The following is a 21,143-nucleotide window of genomic DNA, read 5'->3' as shown; positions in this document are numbered from 1 at the left end:
GGTGTTCCCGTCCTACCGCTATACCCTGTATCTGGGCTATCATTACCCTTTCCTTTAAATCTTTCTTCTTTTTCTCGGACGCCCTATCATTCTCATTCTTTTGGTGCTCGTAATACTGAGCCATCTGAAGGATAGCTGCGGGTTTGGAGGCCCCCCAACTACTCTCACTCGTCTGCAGTTTTTGGGAGACTTCTTGTGTTAGTCCCTTTACATAATTTTGCACAAACAGGTGCTGTCCGGTTGCGGTGGTCATGTCTTGGCCACTGTAGTCGGAGAACACTGTCTCGAATCGGGAGAAGTATTCTGACACATCTTCCTGGGGTTTCTGTCGACAGGCCGTAACTATCGACCAGTCTACTTTTCTTTCCGGGACCAGTGTTTTTAACTTCTGAACCAGTTTGTCTGGGAGTTCCAGTATGTCTTTCACTGGTTTACTCCCTGGCTCTCGCTGTCTATCTAGTTTACTGAGTTGGTCCCAGGTATGTCCAAACAGATCCGTGTGGTCAGCCTTCCGGATTTGCTTCCACACGTCAGCTGGCAGGCATAACCCAAAGAACAAGTCAATGTCCGCTAAAGTCATTATTGTCGAACCCAAGGCTGTGCCTAATTCGGTATAAAATGCCGTCGGGTTCTTTCTTAAATCGGGCAGGGTTTGTTTGAAGGTTAGGATATCCTGTCGGTCCCATGGTTGGTAAACCCAATTGTACACAACCCTCCCCTTTGCATTTTCATTATTAATATCATCGCTCGTTCCCTGGCCCCGTGGCGGGATCCAGTAAGGAGCCGCTTCTCTGATAGGCATCATAGTATTGGCTACTTCTGCCGAGGTTGTTTCAGGGACCGTAACCTTGGCTTCTGGTTTCTGTTCCGCGAGGTGGCGGAAGACCTCAAGCATTTGCATGAAGAGCTCTGTCGCCTCACGTTCAGTCCCATCTCCAACATCAATCTTCCTATACAGTGTTGTTAGTTTAGCGGGACCCTTACTCTGATACCTATCTTCATACGCGTTCAGGGTGTGGTAGCTGAATCGCAAGATGAAATGCCGTCTGTGGCTGTCGGCATGTGAATTATATATGCTCATTGTGTATTCTTCGCTCTCCCTTCGGTCTACCAACGTCTTTGCTATTTTGTTGATCCCATCCCGCTCATCTTTGCTTAACCTACTTAGCCTGGCTGATGACTGTTTGCTAGCCTCGGGGTCGTCTGACGAAGTTGTTAATGTGGCTGGTGCGGAGGCCGTGAGGGCCGGTGCACTAGCACTAGGGTCACTTTCACTCACACTCGGGGCTTGCAGGTTTTGTTGGCTGGGAGCATATGGAGGGGGCATGTAGATGATTGGGGGACCTAGCAGTAACTCATCGTTTGCCCGTTGTTTGGAGGGCAATTCAGGGTAGAGCGCAGAGGGGGTCCTAACAGGACATTGGCCTGTTGACCCTGATTCTTGGTTCTGTGTAGCTTCTTTTCTTTCTTTTATTTCCTCTTCTAGTTGTTTTGCGGCTAGGTGGGCTGTCTTTCGTAATTCTTTCCCTATTTTTGCTTCTTCTCTTTTCTTTCGTTGTTCCGTTTCTTTGCGCCACATGCCGATACTGTCGAGCATAGTGGGCGTGGTCTTATTCTTCTGGAGCGCTATTTCTAATGTTTTTATTTTATTTTCATTAAAGGAACCTATCAGTGGCCACTGACTTTCAGGGTTCTTTTTCGTATATTTATGCCATAGTTTAGTGTAAGCTATAGCGACTAGTCCATACTTAGTGAACATGTCCTTATTAGGGGTGCCCTCCAGTGGAGCTGGATGGTTCATCTCTAATAAGCGGTCCGGGCTAAACAGGCTACCAACCAGTGGGGAGAAGATAGGCATGACGGATTACAACAGGGACAAAAGTCTGCACTACCTATCTTATCACGGCGGGCAAAGACTAGACAGAATATTTCTATTCTCCGTTGTTTGCCGGCGGTGAATACCTCAAACGAACCAATACCGAATAATCGGTCAATCAAAACAATTCAGTGGGGAGAATAAGTGGGCACGAAAAGTTATCGTTACCCACTCTTTCTCTCCCTGCAAAGAGAGACCTTGTTCTTCCCTGTTTGCAGAAAAAGAATCTCCAGACAATAATCCACGAACGACAGTTCGGGAAACAGTGGGGGAGGAAGATAGGCACGACGGATTACTACGGGGACAAAAGTCTGCGTTACCTATCCTTCACTGTTTGCAAAGAGAGAGCCTGTTGTTTTTCTCCGTTTGCAGACAGCGAATCTCCAGAGGTTTCAACAAAGCGTAATACTAGTATTATCCAAACAAAAACAATTTTCCTCAATTCGTCGTGTTTACACGACCTTACCCGGACCGCCTGGACGGTTTCCTGTCCTCTGGATCCAGCGCCCGATCGTCCTCTCTCCTTCGTGATGTTCGCGGCACTCCTGATGGTTCCCAGTCAGGACCGTAGATCACTCGAGAGAGGTCTGTTCAGAACTAGTGAAGGTCGGATGATCGGCTGTCAGACGAGGGTCTATCGGACACGAGCTCTTCCCGATCGTTGCAGTCGTTCACTCTGTCATCGGGACCTCTCCCACTGGATCCACGTGTCGCTGATGGGCCCCACGCTTTGGGACGCCAATTGTGGAAAAAGGTAGGGCTAGGACCTTTCTCAAGATTTGCCCGGCGCTAACCGCCCTTGTACCATTCAAATTTACCAAGCAATGAGGCAGGCGCCGGAGACCAGAAGGCAGGAAACAGAAGTTTATTCCGACGGAGCAGAACACATCAGATCAGACAACAAGGTATCGTCTCGAGGTGCTCCAACAGCCTCTCGGAGGCCTGGCCTCTTATACACCGGTTTATGGCATGTGACCTTTCTTTATTACAATCAGAACATTGTGGTATAAAGGAAAAGACATCCCCGTAATCCTCGTGTCAATCCCACCCCCATATACCTTTACAATAGAGGTCCTCAACCTGCTGATAAGAGGAGGGGGTCATCACGCAGCTAAGTGTTCCGTCGAGTCTTAGGATGTGTGCGCCTGATCATATCACAGGGGGTGGGGAGGCCTGGATCAATAGAGGGTCCTTTGAAGGAGAGCGACCTCATACAATAAGGGGCAGTGAATGATATCTCCCGGCTTAGGCAATGGCCTCGGACCTGTGTGGACAGTCGGACACGGGGTGAGGGGCCATCAATGGAGTGGTATTCATGCTGCGTGGACAATCCAGTGCAGAGGGGAGGTTTGTCAACAGAGGGGCATTCATGGGAGGAGAGGAGGTGTTGGTCAGGCGCTGGCGTGACTCCCAAGGACAGGGTCATGCAGTAGGGTCATGCTCATAAGGAGGAGGGAGGGGGACCCAGGGTGCGCGGAGGATGCTTGCTGGGTCAGAGGGGCGCGCTGGCGATCGATCGTGGACAGGGAGACCATGATATCTAAAATGGCTGCCGTGCACGTAGTACATAGGCGACAAGCTGGCGCAGATGATGTTCAGATCGCAAACTAAAATTCCACAGTCCTCCCTTTTAACATGTCTCGCCAACTTGTCAGTTTGGATTTATCCCCATAAGGCCACGTATTTCTACTTCATAGAGGGGGCTCATGTGCTCATTTCGGAAGTCCAAAGTCTTTGGGCACATACAGTTAGAAACAAGGCCGCACAAAGGTGGCAGACATTGGATACCTAGGCAACACCCACATAATATTACAACAGGTATCAGCACGAAGGAAAACAACTTCCAGCCCCAATTCTTCAAAGTGTCCCAAAACCAGCTCCCAAGCGACCATCCTTCCTGTTCTTGGTGAATCTCTGAGGAAAGTCTGTGGAGGTGTTCAATGGCTTTGTAGACTGAAGGCGAGTTGTCTGGCACGTAGGTGCAGCAGCTGGATCCGATGATGCGGCATGCTCCTCCTCGGTCGGCTAGGACCACGTCTAGGACAAGACGATTTTGAAGGGTCACGAGGCGGACCGCCTGAAGCTCCGCAGTGTTGTTGGCGAGGATGCCAGCCGTGATGTTAATCGTTGTTTCTACTGCCTGGGTCAGGTGTCGGATAGCACGGCTGTTTGCCATTGGGCCCCACAGAGGAACAAGACCCTTTGCTGCATCCAGGAACTGTGCTCCGGTGGAGTCGGCTTGTCCAAGGTCGTCTGCACGCCTCTGCCGGTGATGGTTGGCAGGGGCTACATATGTGGGTGGAAGAACGAAGGCAATGTAACAGATACCCCTCCAACCCTTCGGGAGCCAGGTGTAAGCTTTGGTGCCACACACAAAGTACATGTTCGGAGAAGCAACAAAGGAAGGGGGGTCAGCTGAGTCCAATGTTCTGGTGATTCGGCAGGCGCTGTGACCCACCAGCTGCGTTCCATGGCCTTCGAGACACACGAGACCTGTGACATTGATAACAGACAGGGCCACAGTTAGAGTGGCGGTAGTTTGTTTTTGCAGATGAGTGAAGGTGGTTCTGGCTGGATTGTGGAGCACCTGTACTTCGACTCGTTCTTTGGCTGGAATGTCTTTGATGAAGGTGGCGCCTGCGAGCGCAGGACACAGGGCAGCAGGGGTCTTTCCTGTTTTGTTCAGCCAGAACCCAGAGTAGAAGTGTGACACTGTCCGGCTGGAGGTGGCGTTGTCCTTGTGGCTCTCTTGCATGAGGATCAACCAGGCGAGGCAAGAGCCGTGAACTGAGAAGGGTGAAGGGATGAAGGGGATGGAGTGTCCAGTGGCATGCGGGAGCAACCCGCAGATCCAACAGTTCGTAGCATTCGCAGCAAGGTTGTGTTGGTGCAACAGTTGCACGAAGGAATTGTTCCAGAATTCCCTGCGCCTTTCTCGGAGCTGAGGCGACAGAGAGATTAGGTGATGCTCTTTCAGGGGGGTCGGCTGTGCAGTAGGTAGCAATGCCTCATGGGCCGGTGTGCTTTCCTCCAGAATCCAGAAGGAGGTCATGAGGAGGAGGCAGAAGAGGAAGACAATGAAGAGTGCAATTGTCTTTGATTTGTGCAAGTTGTCAGTCTTTGGATTTCTATACTGAGTATTTCCTGTTGCTTCCATCATCTTCATATCTGGCGCTTCCATCATCTTCTTATCTGGCGCTTCCATCACCTTCAAGGGGCTCGGTAGTGGGCAGAACCACAGACTTCGTTTAGCTTCTCTCCCGGCAACCCTTGATTGTGTTTAGGTCACCGTTCTGAGATTTAACTTAGTCCGTGGCCTACTTAGCCGAAACTCCCTCCTTTCGACGCAGGAAATACCCTTCTCTGGATGGCACAGTGGGATCAGAGAATTTTGCAAGTTCGAGTGCCTCAGTATCGGGATAACAGTCCAATATCGGTCGGTCTTTGCTCAGGAGCTCTTCTTGGGTGCGGACGTTTTCTGTCGTGGCCAGGTTTGCAGAGACCTTCCGGCAATGATGCGCGTGCAGCCAGTGCTTCTTCCCCTCCACTCGGAGTGCCGTTCGGGTGGTGATCAGCACTTGCCAGGGGCCCGTCCACCGAGGTTCCAGACTCTTGGTTCGCTGGAAATTTCGTATCAATACGAAATCTCCCGGTTGGATGTCATGGCCGGGGCCCCTGGAAGCATCGGGGATGGCCTGCTGCACCTGTTGATGAATGACAGACAACGTTTTAGTTAACTTGTACAAATAATCAGACAGTAGGACGTCCGGGACGTCATGAATGGAGGTCGGTTTGGGAGCAGTCCAGAGATTCATCGGTCGCCCAAACACGACCTCGTAGGGGGTCAAATGGTGCTTGGTGGGAGTGGAGCGCATCGATAACAAAGCCAGTGGGAGGGCATCCGGCCAGTTAAGTCCAGTGGTGGCCACTATTTTTGCCAGTTTCAGCTTCAGTGTGGCATTATGGCGTTCCACTAGACCGGCGGATTGGGGGTGGAAGACCGCATGAAATCGTTGCTTCACCCCCAACCCCTTTAGGATTAATTGGATAACCTCAGCTATGAAGTGGGGGCCATTGTCGCTCCATAAAATTCGACAAAGGCCATAGCGAGGGAAGAATTCCTTCAGTAGTACTTTGGCAGTAGTCATGGCAGTGTTGTCACGGGTTGAATAGGCTTCTACCCATTTGCTGAAGGCACACACAATGACTAGTACATACTTCAGGCTTTGGCATCTCTCTAGTTGGATGTAGTCCATCTGAAGGACCTCGAAGGGGTGATTGGGGGTCCCAAACCCTCCCCGGGGTACTACAGTTCCTTTCCCGGGGTTGTGTTGCAGACAGATAAGGCACTGCTGAACTAGGCGTCTGGCTGAGTCAGGGATTTTGTCGTTATGCCAGATTTTGGAAATGAGTTCGATCATGGGTGCAGATCCTATGTGTGCGGGGGAGTGAGCCATTGTCAGTATGGGAATCAGATATGAGTCGGGCAGCAACCATTTGCTTGCATCCTTCGTTCGCCAACAGCCCTCCTCATCCTTCAAACCCACCCTTGCCCACTTAGTCAGCTCGTGAGGGGTGCTGGCCGACTGTATGTCTCTGATCATTATCCTTGTGTCACTCCATGTTTCTGCTTGTGACCTGGTCATGTACATGCGTGTCACCGTCCTATTCTCAGCTGTGGTTCGTGCAGTGATGTCGGCCAATGCATTCCCTTGTCCGACCAAGTCTGTCACCCTTTTGTGTGCCTGACATTTTATCACCGCTAATCGTTTGGGGAGGAGAACTGCTTCAATCAGAGCGGAGACTAGATCTCCGTGGAGGATCGGGGTGCCGTGGGACGTCAGGAATCCCCTCTCCCTCCACAGGAGCCCAAAATGGTGGACCACTCCGAAGGCATACTGGCTGTCCGTATATACGTTCGTGGTGGTCCCTGCGGCTATGATGCATGCTCGGGTGAGGGCTATCAGCTCTGCTGCCTGGGCAGATCGTTGTGTGATGCAGGCTGTCTCAACTACTGTTCGGGCTGTTGTTACTGCATAGGCAGCTGAAGTGGTGCCATCTGGGAGTTTGATGCATGAGCCGTCTACCCATAGCTCTCCATCGGGGTCAGGAAAAGCAGTGTCTCGGAGGTCAACCCTACTCCTAGTTTGTTCGTCCGTGAGGGTCACACAGTCGTGGATGGGAGGAATGTCGGGGTCATTTTCAGGCAGGGGTAACAATGTGGCAGGATTCAAAGTCGTGCATCTCTTTAGTGTGATGTGGGGTGCAAGCAGAGTCAACTCGTACCCTGTCAGTCGTGCGCTAGTCAGGTGTTGGGTCTTGGTCTGGTTCAAGAGGGTGTCGACTGCATGGGGTACTAGCACTGTGAGGGAGTTGGAAAGTACAATTCCCTCGCTCTGACGGATAGAGACAGCAGCGGCGGCTACTGCTCGAAGGCAGGCAGGCAAAGCTCTGGCTACAGGATCAAGAGTGGCGGAGAAGTAGGCACAAGGGCGCTGCTTAGGACCAATTGATTGAGTTAGGACAGACAATGCGCATCCCTCCCTTTCGTGGGTGAAGAGGGAGAAGGGTTTGGAGTAATCCGGGGTTCCTAGGACAGGCGCTGAGCAGAGTGCATCCCGTAATTCCTTAAAGGAGGCTTGACACTCAGCGGTCCAAGGAAGCGGGGAGGGGACATCTTTGGTCAGCAGGGCAAGTAATGGTTTCACAATGAGGCTGTAATTAGGCAACCACTGTCTGCAAAAAGAGGTTAGGCCAACCAAAGAGCGGACCTGCTTTTGTGTTTTTGGGATGGGGGTGTCTAGGATGGTTTGGATTCGGTCGGGTGTAAGTTTCCTCCCTTCTTTGGACAGAAGATGGCCTAGGTAAGTCACCTGTGGCTGACAGAACTGTAACTTCTTTTTGGAGACTTTATGGCCATTTTCTGCAAGAAAGTGTAGGAGTTGGACGGTGGCTGTCGTTGCAAGCGGGGTGGTGTCGGCCGCCAAAAGGATATCATCGACATATTGGATCAACACCACTCCCTCTGGTAGCTGGAAGGCATCCAGCTGTCTTTTGAGGGCCTGGCTGTAAATGCTGGGACTTTCAGTGTACCCCTGGGGAGCTCTACAAAATCGGTACGAGCGGGATTTTAAAGTGAAGCCGAAGAGATAACGGCTGTCTGGATGAATGGGGATAGAGAAAAACGCGTTTTTAAGGTCGATAACAGAGAAGGTGGTGGCAGTGGACGGGATGAGGGTCAGAATGGTGGTGATATCAGAGACTACAGGATATTGGGGTACAACCACTTTGTTAATCTCTCGTAAGTCGATGATGAAGCGGTACGCTTTCTCATCTCCTTCACCTTGCTTCTTAACAATAGGTAGGATTGGGCTGTTGCAGACGTTGCTAACCACCTCTTCAACCACTCCTGCATCTACCAGAGACTGAATGATCGCTACCAGTGCCTTCTCACCCTCTGGCGATATCCGATATTGCGGGAGTTTCGGGAGCATAGCGTCCTGTCGTACAGTTATGTGAATAGGATCAATCATCATTCGCCCCACATCAGAGTCATTTTTGGCCCACAGGTACGGAGGCAGGGTGTCAAGCAGGGACAGGTCAGCGTCAGTTATGGAGCACATGTGTCGTGGGGGACGGGATCTGGGCATGTCTGGGTTGTCGTACAGGATGACTCGTATTCCATCTGGGGAACACCTAATGGTAGCTCGAAAATGTTTCAGTAAGTCAATGCCCATAATGGCGTCAGGGGAGTTGGAGGAGAGTAGAAATGTCGCGTCAGTGGTGTTGTTTTCTAGGTCAAAGGTAATAGGTACGGACAGGGGGTTAGTGGAGGGCGTTCCATCGAAACCTATCGACGTTATGTGTGAGCCAGACAAGGGTGCCCTTGGAATCAGTCGTTTTGATAACACACTACGTGTCGCCCCAGTGTCTACCAAGAATGGAGACTCTGTACCCAGGACCTTAGCAGTGACATAAGGACCTTGCTGGTCAACACAGAGCTCGACTGGATCCCTCCCTTGCCCCTGGCAGTCCTATGCAAAGTCGGGGGCATTTTCACCTTCGGACAGCTGATATTGGTTCTGTCGGGGACGGTCAAAGGTGTTCAGTCTCCCTGATCTGTCATTGCTGGTGTCGTTGGTGCTCCCTCGTCCTTGTACTCTATTTCTCGGACCACCTGCCACATCCCTGGAGTCTCTATTTCTATTCACTTCTAGCAAAACCGGACACTGGGATTTCCAATGGCCGAACCCTTTGCAGAAGGCGCATTGGTCATTGCTAATGTCTCTCCGTCCAGTGTGGGATGTTGGGGTGTGATCTTTAGGAGGTAGGTCTCTGGGGGTGGTTGATTGGTAGTTCCCCCTTTGGTGTTCCCGTCCTACCGCTATACCCTGTATCTGGGCTATCATTACCCTTTCCTTTAAATCTTTCTTCTTTTTCTCGGACGCCCTATCATTCTCATTCTTTTGGTGCTCGTAATACTGAGCCATCTGAAGGATAGCTGCGGGTTTGGAGGCCCCCCAACTACTCTCACTCGTCTGCAGTTTTTGGGAGACTTCTTGTGTTAGTCCCTTTACATAATTTTGTACAAACAGGTGCTGTCCGGTTGCGGTGGTCATGTCTTGGCCACTGTAGTCGGAGAACACTGTCTCGAATCGGGAGAAGTATTCTGACACATCTTCCTGGGGTTTCTGTCGACAGGCCGTAACTATCGACCAGTCTACTTTTCTTTCCGGGACCAGTGTTTTTAACTTCTGAACCAGTTTGTCTGGGAGTTCCAGTATGTCTTTCACTGGTTTACTCCCTGGCTCTCGCTGTCTATCTAGTTTACCGAGTTGGTCCCAGGTATGTCCAAACAGATCCGTGTGGTCAGCCTTCCGGATTTGCTTCCACACGTCAGCTGGCAGGCATAACCCAAAGAACAAGTCAATGTCCGCTAAAGTCATTATTGTCGAACCCAAGGCTGTGCCTAATTCGGTATAAAATGCCGTCGGGTTCTTTCTTAAATCGGGCAGGGTTTGTTTGAAGGTTAGGATATCCTGTCGGTCCCATGGTTGGTAAACCCAATTGTACACAACCCTCCCCTTTGCATTTTCATTATTAATATCATCGCTCGTTCCCTGGCCCCGTGGCGGGATCCAGTAAGGAGCCGCTTCTCTGATAGGCATCATAGTATTGGCTACTTCTGCCGAGGTTGTTTCAGGGACCGTAACCTTGGCTTCTGGTTTCTGTTCCGCGAGGTGGCGGAAGACCTCAAGCATTTGCATGAAGAGCTCTGTCGCCTCACGTTCAGTCCCATCTCCAACATCAATCTTCCTATACAGTGTTGTTAGTTTAGCGGGACCCTTACTCTGATACCTATCTTCATACGCGTTCAGGGTGTGGTAGCTGAATCGCAAGATGAAATGCCGTCTGTGGCTGTCGGCATGTGAATTATATATGCTCATTGTGTATTCTTCGCTCTCCCTTCGGTCTACCAACGTCTTTGCTATTTTGTTGATCCCATCCCGCTCATCTTTGCTTAACCTACTTAGCCTGGCTGATGACTGTTTGCTAGCCTCGGGGTCGTCTGACGAAGTTGTTAATGTGGCTGGTGCGGAGGCCGTGAGGGCCGGTGCACTAGCACTAGGGTCACTTTCACTCACACTCGGGGCTTGCAGGTTTTGTTGGCTGGGAGCATATGGAGGGGGCATGTAGATGATTGGGGGACCTAGCAGTAACTCATCGTTTGCCCGTTGTTTGGAGGGCAATTCAGGGTAGAGCGCAGAGGGGGTCCTAACAGGACATTGGCCTGTTGACCCTGATTCTTGGTTCTGTGTAGCTTCTTTTCTTTCTTTTATTTCCTCTTCTAGTTGTTTTGCGGCTAGGTGGGCTGTCTTTCGTAATTCTTTCCCTATTTTTGCTTCTTCTCTTTTCTTTCGTTGTTCCGTTTCTTTGCGCCACATGCCGATACTGTCGAGCATAGTGGGCGTGGTCTTATTCTTCTGGAGCGCTATTTCTAATGTTTTTATTTTATTTTCATTAAAGGAACCTATCAGTGGCCACTGACTTTCAGGGTTCTTTTTCGTATATTTATGCCATAGTTTAGTGTAAGCTATAGCGACTAGTCCATACTTAGTGAACATGTCCTTATTAGGGGTGCCCTCCAGTGGAGCTGGATGGTTCATCTCTAATAAGCGGTCCGGGCTAAACAGGCTACCAACCAGTGGGGAGAAGATAGGCATGACGGATTACAACGGGGACAAAAGTCTGCACTACCTATCTTATCACGGCGGGCAAAGACTAGACAGAATATTTCTATTCTCCGTTGTTTGCCGGCGGTGAATACCTCAAACGAACCAATACCGAATAATCGGTCAATCAAAACAATTCAGTGGGGAGAATAAGTGGGCACGAAAAGTTATCGTTACCCACTCTTTCTCTCCCTGCAAAGAGAGACCTTGTTCTTCCCTGTTTGCAGAAAAAGAATCTCCAGACAATAATCCACGAACGACAGTTCGGGAAACAGTGGGGGAGGAAGATAGGCACGACGGATTACAACGGGGACAAAAGTCTGCGTTACCTATCCTTCACTGTTTGCAAAGAGAGAGCCTGTTGTTTTTCTCCGTTTGCAGACAGCGAATCTCCAGAGGTTTCAACAAAGCGTAATACTAGTATTATCCAAACAAAAACAATTTTCCTCAATTCGTCGTGTTTACACGACCTTACCCGGACCGCCTGGACGGTTTCCTGTCCTCTGGATCCAGCGCCCGATCGTCCTCTCTCCTTCGTGATGTTCGCGGCACTCCTGATGGTTCCCAGTCAGGACCGTAGATCACTCGAGAGAGGTCTGTTCAGAACTAGTGAAGGTCGGATGATCGGCTGTCAGACGAGGGTCTATCGGACACGAGCTCTTCCCGATCGTTGCAGTCGTTCACTCTGTCATCGGGACCTCTCCCACTGGATCCACGTGCCGCTGATGGGCCCCACGCTTTGGGACGCCAATTGTGGAAAAAGGTAGGGCTAGGACCTTTCTCAAGATTTGCCCGGCGCTAACCGCCCTTGTATCATTCAAATTTACCAAGCAATGAGGCAGGCGCCGGAGACCAGAAGGCAGGAAACAGAAGTTTATTCCGACGGAGCAGAACACATCAGATCAGACAACAAGGTATCGTCTTGAGGTGCTCCAACAGCCTCTCGGAGGCCTGGCCTCTTATACACCGGTTTATGGCATGTGACCTTTCTTTATTACAATCAGAACATTGTGGTATAAAGGAAAAGACATCCCCGTAATCCTCGTGTCAATCCCACCCCCATATACCTTTACAATAGAGGTCCTCAACCTGCTGATAAGAGGAGGGGGTCATCACGCAGATAAGTGTTCCGTCGAGTCTTAGGATGTGTGCGCCTGATCATATCACAGGGGGTGGGGAGGCCTGGATCAATAGAGGGTCCTTTGAAGGAGAGCGACCTCATACAATAAGGGGCAGTGAATGATATCTCCCGGCTTAGGCAATGGCCTCGGACCTGTGTGGACAGTCGGACACGGGGTGAGGGGCCATCAATGGAGTGGTATTCATGCTGCGTGGACAATCCAGTGCAGAGGGGAGGTTTGTCAACAGAGGGGCATTCATGGGAGGAGAGGAGGTGTTGGTCAGGCGCTGGCGTGACTCCCAAGGACAGGGTCATGCAGTAGGGTCATGCTCATAAGGAGGAGGGAGGGGGAGCCAGGGTGCGCGGAGGATGCTTGCTGGGTCAGAGGGGCGCGCTGGCGATCGATCGTGGACAGGGAGACCATGATATCTAAAATGGCTGCCGTGCACGTAGTACATAGGCGACAAGCTGGCGCAGATGATGTTCAGATCGCAAACTAAAATTCCACACCTCCAATGTTGCAAGTGTAAGGATCCCCAATTTTGATTGGACAAAGGAGGAGGACAGGTCATCACACCAGCTATTTTCTAAACTTTCTCAGGCTTAATATTCAATTTCTGTAACCGCCACTCAAATTCCAGATTCTCATGACATATGCTTTTCAGTTAACAACGGTGAATACAATATGGTATACATTTGTTACAACTGTAGTACAGTTCAGCTTCTTCTAGCTGAGTTGAAGTTTAGGTTCCCTGGAGCATATCTTCAGTCAATCAGCTCCTTGGCGGGATTTCAAAGGTCATCTGCTCTGGAGACTCGCGGTTCTCGCGCAGACTCAGTTTCATTCAAGATGGAGCACAGAGTTACAATAGGCCAAGTTTTTGAAGTGTACATGAAATGGAAAAGAAACAGTTTTAAAACATAGAAAAAAATGATTTCACTGTATACCATGAATTTCTATACTATTCCCATTACTTTACAATAACTAAAGCATTAGGATTAAGTATAACGAACAGCTTAGCGAAAGCAGCAATGTCAAGCTTTGAGCATGTGAGAACACAGAGCGCCATCTTAGCTTTATTGCGCATGTGCAACTATTTTCCCACCAAAACATTGAATACGTCACGTCACATGGGTATGACCAACGCATGCGCAGTCTAAATTCCTGCGTAGCAGCAGCCATTTTAGGTTGCAAGCGTATTAAGGTTAATAAACACATAAGCAAGCTTCACTCGGTCACCCCGTATAATGGAAAATGTGCAAAATTAGTAAAACGAACATGTTGGTTACTTTATTAACATTATTTGAGGTTCATGAATACAAGCAAGTCGATTAACGTGCGAATCCTTGCTCCATCAATACCCTCTTTGATGATATTTACTATCATCACTATTAATGGAACCAGATGCCAACTTTTCACATTTCACCCATTTCAATCTCTTCAAACTTTGTATTTAGCTTTTTTACAGCGTCTTTATTAGGCTGAGAATTTTTCACTCTGTTATAAATTTGATTATTCATTTCTTCTAGTTCCAGTTCTTCAACATTTCTTTTTATTCCTCTCCTATTGACAGAATATTTCTTTTTGTGCTTTCGACATTTGCAGCAAATTATTATAATGAACACTAATAAACCTATTCCCGCTATTGGCATCAGTATCTTACTCACAAGACTTTTACCTAGATTAGAAAACCAACTACCTACAGAGGAGAGACCATCAGTTAGTCTCTTCCAGGCACTATCAACCTCCAGTGGTTTGAGCTCTCTTTCCAAGTTAGTGATGTTTTTCATATACTTCTTAATTTCAACACTTTTGTCTGGAATATACGTGCAACAATGTTGCACTTTCAACATTCTACAGACTCCGCCCTCTTTTGCCAATAGGGTGTCAAGAGCAAGTCGAATTTGTAAAACCATAGATCTGATCGCAACCAATTCGGTATTGACCATCAGGACACCTCCAGCAGTGTCAGTTGATAACCGATCTACTACTGTTGACAATTTGCAGATTCTGTGTGTATTCAGCCACTCCCACTATAGGTATAAATGCACTAAATATATCACCCATTATTTCTCCAGCACTTTCTCTTTTACTACATATTAACCCCTTGGCTGCTGGGGTAATTTTCCTGCTGTGCTGGGGGCGCACAGCGCCCCGGTGCTCATGACGAGCTGAGCTCGTCACGGCCACACCCGTTTCAATAGAACGTTCAGCACAGCAGGGGAATTATCCCAGTGTGCGAGTGTTCTAATGGCCATGACGAGCTCAGCTCGTCATGAGCACCGGAGCACTGTAGCTCAGGACGAGCTGAGATCGTCGTGAGCATGCAAGGGGTTAATCCATTAGTGTTTTCATTGCTTCTAGTGTCTTTATTTACATGGTATATCTTTTGGAAGACATTACCAAAATACCAGCTTCCATACCAATGATCTGGCAATTTGAAATAAGCCACGTTCCCACATATATAATACATTCCAGGAAACACAGGTTCTGACCCATTTTTGAAACCCCAACCTCCAATTACCTTGTAATTGTGTTCGCATTCATTGGAACCAATGAATATGTTATTAGTAACTAGTCTTTTCTCTGTGAAAACAAAGTTTCCCTTTCTTTTTGAAATCCAGCAACATAGCAGCATTAGCTCCACCATTTGAAGTGCTCCCTATATTTTCAGCCCATTTAGGAGTTTTCTGCCTTTTGTCATTTGCTTTTCTTTGGAAACTTTCTCTTCTTTTCTCTGCCATATTTAGAAAAAATTTCTCTTGGTCGTGTAATGAACATGTTAAGTTATCTCTATGTGCTTCACCTAAATCTATTGTACCTATAGTTAGAAAGTATTCACCCATATAACGTGTTACATCACTCTTAGTATGTACAGGATTTAGATTTCCACGTATAGGAAGTTTAGAAAATATCACATCTGAAATAGAGTAATAATACTGTAAAGGTCCTCTCTTATAGAATAAACTAGCTAAAATACTACAGGAAATTCCATATGTTAGTGGCAAATGATGGTAGGTCACACCCTCAGCTACAGAAGTAGGTAGCTTCATACAGACGTAACAGTCTTCTATCTCCATTGCTTCTAAGTAATGTACTAAAAGGTTTGCAAATACATTTAAATGAGTTCAATTCTTGATTCTGTTATAATGCAGTCCTTCATCATCTGGTGCATCTATGTCCATTCTAGATTGTCTAAGGCTAAGTGCTTTCTCTTGTGTGTCTACTCTTTGTGGTGTATCTTTCGTTTGCAGCTCTTCTGTGCCCCTTGTCACTGATTTAGTAGGGTACAGATTAGTATCTTTACTCATCATGTAAGGAATAGTTATTGTTAGTCCCATCCATAGTATAAGCACTAATGCTACACTACATAAACATACTTTGCAGCATAATTTACAACAATTTCGTCTCGGTCTTCCATTCACAGAGGAATCAGACATTTTGACTCAAAAGAAATTTCAACCCCTCTTTGTAACTTTGTACAGTTCGCTTACTCAGGGCAACTTCCATTTGGTTTTACTTCTTCGTCAGTCTGGTCAGTAATCAATTCTTTTTCACTCTCACTTTTTAAAAAGTTTTCAAAGTCGGCCAACACCAGATAAGTCCATTCAGGACTCTGATACTTGTTATTCAGTCTTTTTATTCGGGCACTTCTTCTATTAGGTTTTATCACAGACTGATCAGTTTTACTGGAGTCTTGATTTTCTTGCTCAAGTTCTTCGTCGATAGTCTTTAGTCTTAGTCTCAGCCTTTTGACAAATCTAGGTACTTTATCTCCTTTTCTGAATCTTTTAACTGGCACTGTGCTTTGGCCTTCTTCAAATGCTCTTTTATTTTTGCTCAGTTGTGGCACATCTACTTCATTGTCTTCTTTTTCTCTTCGTGTCTGACTAGTTCCAGGTCTTATTTTCAGCTTCTTCTGCCTGGTTACTAAACTGGCCTTGTTCAGATATATGCTGGATTTGGCTTTGTTTTGTTTCAATTTCTTCTTCTTGAACACATTTATCTAGTCCTATCTGATCCTGTTCAAGCACTTCAAACTTTTGGTTTTCTTCCGCTTGAACTTCTGCTCTAATTTCTATCTGTCCCTTTTCAGGCTCTGGAGTTCTTGGAGGTGTGTCAATAATCTGTTCTTTCCCTATCTGGTCTTCCTCATCATCAGATTTGATTTGGATTTCGATGATCTGATTGTCTTCTTCTATTCCTGTCTCGTCCTCTCTATCCCACTCTCTATCTAAGTAGGATTGTCTTCTTGTTCTTATTGGATCTAGAGTCAGGTCGATTATTGGGACCCAATCATCTTGACTGGAGCTTGGTTGTTCTTCTTCAGCAACTTCAGGACCAATCTCTTGAGACTCCTCAGCTGCACAATCTTCAGCCTCAGTTTCTTCTGGTTCTGTCACTTTCTTCGTATGGCTGGCATGGATCCACGGTGGCACACCTGCACACTTCACAGCTGTTGTGGTAACCAGGATTACTTGTCTTGGTTTTCCCCACTTCAGTGCAAGGCAACTCTTCCGAGTAGGTTTCTTTATTACGACCTATTCACCTGGGTTCAAGTCATGTGCTGGAGTTGTTGGTCTGGCGACGGCGTCTTCCCCAATCTGGTGAGAGACAGAACGCACTTGGTCACTGTCGTGGAGTGAGTGTAGCGGGCCGGAAAAGCAGGCGAGGAGGCCGTATGTAGTGGGCAATATTCGGTCTTTATTGTAGATTTACAGTACAGATAGTCCCAACAGGTCGAGGGTGTGGCACCAGGCGATGAACAGAGAGGCGCTGCATCTTCCTCTTCTTGATGTCCGCAGATGGTCCGGGTAGGTTCCGATGACGGGGAGACTCCCAGGAGGACCGGAAGAGAGGAAACAAACAAAGGACCGTTAGTCTGATCGAGTCGACAGCGAGACTCAACTGTACACCTTCACCCAGGTAGTGCAAGAGCGGGGTCGGAAACGGACAGTGGGGTAAGGAAGGTACCGGGAATAAGGAACACAGGTTTGGGTAATAGAGAGGGTGCAGGGGTGGGGTGTGCGAGTAACGAAAGGGCTTTATACAGTGAGGTGCTATATACGTATAATACAGTGCAAGGGTAGTGAGACTATGTAGAGAGGGTATATATACAGGGACTTTAACACAAACTCCTAGTGAGTAGGGATAAAGGAGGCAAAAGGCACTCACGCGGTCCGCCGTAACTCTCCAGTGAGTTACGGCCGCTCTCCAGCCACCTCCAAGGGACTCCACCACTCCTCTGTCCACACTTCTTCGTCGCACGTCTGGTCACCTTCTCCGTCTACAGCCAGAGGGTCCTGCCACGAAACTCCGACGCCTTGTTGTGCTGAATCCGGGCTTTTATCCTGTGCTGACTCTGCCAGGGGGGCGGGACTTCCGGGGTCAGCTGGATATGGTTCCTCCCTTCCTGTCGCTCGGGTTGGCTCCTGTGGGAGAGAGAAGGGCGGGGTTTCGTTGGTGATGGAGTTTGCTCGGCGTCCTGTTTCGGTGCTGGCGTTTCGGCGAGGTAAACTCAGTCCCGGGGGTGTCGGACAAGGCATGATAGGGGGAATTGGGTCCTCAGATAGGGTTTTACGGGCCGTTCCATCACATCCCCTTCCCCTAGCTGTCCTTCTTGTAATGGGAGGAGAATGCGGATACCGGGACAGAAAATCCGCATTACCTTGGTCGGAACCCTTTCTATGTTTGGTTTGAAAATGAAAGGGTTGGAGAGACAAAAACCACCGCAGGACCCGGTCATTCTGCCCTTTGTTTCTAGCCATCCACTCCAAAGGGGCGTGATCTGTATAAAGTATGAAGTCTCTGCCCTCAAGGTAATACCGAAGGCTTTCCACCGCCCACTTGATGGCTAAAGCTTCTTTTTCAACCACCGCATATTGTTTTTCCCGGGGGAAGAGTTTGCGGCTCACAAACAGAATGGGTCATTCGTTTCCCAGGGCATCCTTCTGGGACAATACGGCTCCTAAGCCGTAGTCCGATGCATCTGTCTGTAGGATGAAAGGGACTGAGTAATTGGGGGGAACCAACACAGGACCCGAGGTCAAGGCTTCTTTGAGGTCTGTAAAGGCATGCCAGGCTTCCGAGGAGGGATTCCTGAGTTGCTCATCTGAGCGGTTTGTTTTTTTCAACAGGTCCGTGAGGGCTGCCGCTCTTTGAGAAAAGTTGGGCACAAAGCGCTGATAATACCCCAGGAGTCCTAGGAAGGCTCGGAGGTCTTTTTTTGTATGTGGAAACGGGAGGGATCGGATGGCTGCCGTTTTGCTCTCTTGGGGTCTAATCAGGCCGTCCCCTAGAAGAAACCCCAAATATTTAACTGTTTTCGCGGCCAACGTGGTTTTGGCCGGGTTGATGGCAAATCCGTATGAGCCTAAGGAGCTGATAACACTGGAAAGGTGCTGCAGGTGTTGGGGCCAGCTGTCGCTAAAGATGACGATGTCATCTAGATACGCGCCTGCGTAAGCTGTGTGGGGTCTCAGGACCTGGTTCATAGCCCGTTGAAAGGTGGCGGGGGCGCCATGAAGTCCAAAGGGCATGACCAGGAATTGATATAACCCATCCGGGGTTGAAAAGGCCGTCTTTCTTCTATCTTGTTCCCGGAGGGGTATCTGCCAGTACCCCTTGCAGAGATCGAGCGTGGAAATGAATTTTGCTTGCCCTATTCTTTCGATCATTTCGTCCACCCTGGGTAAGGGGTAGGTGTCGAACTTGGAGACCTTGTTGACCTCCCGGAAGTCGATGCAAAAACGGACCGAGCCGTCAGGTTTCGGTACCAATACGATAGGGGAGTTCCACTCGCTGACTGAGGGTTCAATTATCCCCATTTGTTGCATGACTTCCACTTCCTGACGGATGACATCTCTACGGGCCTCTGGTACTCTATACGGCCTCAGGCGAACCACTTTCCCTGGTTCGGTTTCAATCCGGTGTTCGGTGACCGTGGTTCGACCAGGGGAGGTCGAGAAGACGCTTTTCAGGGGTTCCAAGGTGTGGCGTAGTTCCTGGATTTGTACTGGGTTGAGGTCGGAATCTAGACAAGGGTCGAAAGAGAAGATGAGGTTCTTCTTGGTTCCCGACAGCACCGGACGGGGTCCTTCCCACTTTTTTAGCAGGTTAACATGAAAGATTTGAGTGGCGCCTCGGGTAGGGTCCAGTTCTATCTCGTACGTGACTGGTGTTACCTGCCGAAGGATGGGGTAGGGTCCTTGCCATTGTCCCAATAATTTTTGGTCGGACGAGGGCATCATAAGGAGTACTAGGCCGTTGACAGCAAAGACCCGACTGCGCGTGCCCTTGTCATATTGTCTCTTTTGATTGTCCTGAGCGGTCTCCAAGTTTTGTCGGACAATATCGCGAATCATAGACAGATGTGTCTTGAGGTTTTGCATATATTCTGGGAGTGGACGAGTCCGGTCCGGTTCAGCTTCCCATGCTTCCTGGGCCATATCTAGGAGGGTACGGGGGGCTCGTCCGTACAGTAATTCATATGGGGAGTACCCCGTGCTGCTCTGAGGTTTACAACGGATCGCAAACAAGGCCAAAGGAAGCATGTCTTCCCATCTCTTCGCTTCGAGGCCTAAGAGTTTTTTTAACGTTTGCTTGAACGTGGCGTTGTATCGTTCTACGAGCCCGTCTGTTTGCGGGTGATACGCAGAGGTCCGGATTTGTTTGATTCCTAACTCCGCACATACCCGTTTCATCAGGGCTGAAACGAAGGGGGTGCCCTGGTCGGTGAGGATTTCCCGCGGGAAGCCAACCCGCGAAAACAAGGAGATCAGAGCTTTCGCTATTGCCTGTGTGGTAGGTTGGCGGAGGGGTATGGCCTCCGGGAAGCGGGTGGCATAGTCTACTATGACCAGGGCATAGCGACACCCGCTACGGGAGGGCAAGAGGGGACCGATTATGTCCATCCCAATGCGACTGAAGGGAACATCTATGACAGGGAGAGGTTGCAACGGGACCCGGGGTGGTCTGTGTCGACTGTTCTTTTGGCATATTATGCATTCGCGGCAGTACGTCTTGATCCTTTGATACACCCCCGGCCAATAGAACTTCTCCAAGATGGCTTGGCTGGTTTTCTCGTCCCCGAAATGACCCCCCCAAAGGTGACTATGTGCCAGAAAAAGGACTTTGTCTTGAAAGGGGCCGGGGACAAGCAACTGAGCATTCTGTTGGGGCCCCCCTTTTCGATATAACAAGCCGTTTTTCTTAATGAAGTAAGGACCTACTTGTAAGGGGTCTTCGTGAACAAGTGCTTTTCCCCACGCCTCCTGTAGCAGAGGATCTTCTCGTTGGGCGGCCCTGAACTCCTGGTCAGTCTGCCAGGGGTGTTCGTCAATAATGGCAGGATAAGCGCTGAGGTGTTCTTTCTTTTCTCTTCTCTTCTGACTCCTCGGTTTGTGGGGTTTGGGATCGGGTACTTGATCGGGACACTCGGGATAGGGCGCCTTTTTCCACCACTGAGTTAGGGAGTCGGAAGTCTTTTGTAAGAGCATTGGAAGTCCCGGATAATCACTCCCTAAAATGGCTTGTTCCGGCAATGCGGGCACAAGGCCCACGGTGAGAGAGGTCCCGGGGTCTTGGGAATGTTGGACTCGTACCTGAGTGGTGGGATATTGTTTAGTGTCTCCATGCACACATTGTATGGCTACGACCCCAGTAGGTTTGCTGAGAGGCTGGGCAAGGTCTTGGGGTCGTAGAACACTCTGTCGACATCCAGTATCGGCGAGAGCCCTCAGTGGCTGACCATTTATGGACACTGGACAATAGAACGGCGGTGGCGTGTAACCGGGAGGGTTACACAGGTAGTTCCTGACGAAACCGACCTCCATCGGTTCCTCCTTCTGTGGACACATCCGTGCAATGTGTCCGAACCCACCACAGGAATAACACTGGGGTCCGGGAGTCGGG

The sequence above is a fragment of the Lissotriton vulgaris genome, chromosome 10 (genome assembly GCF_964263255.1).
Source record: "Lissotriton vulgaris chromosome 10, aLisVul1.2, whole genome shotgun sequence".
In the NCBI taxonomy this organism is placed as follows: domain Eukaryota; kingdom Metazoa; phylum Chordata; class Amphibia; order Caudata; family Salamandridae; genus Lissotriton; species Lissotriton vulgaris.
The sequence above is the reverse complement of the archived record's forward strand: the minus strand, read 5'-3'. Positions refer to the sequence as shown.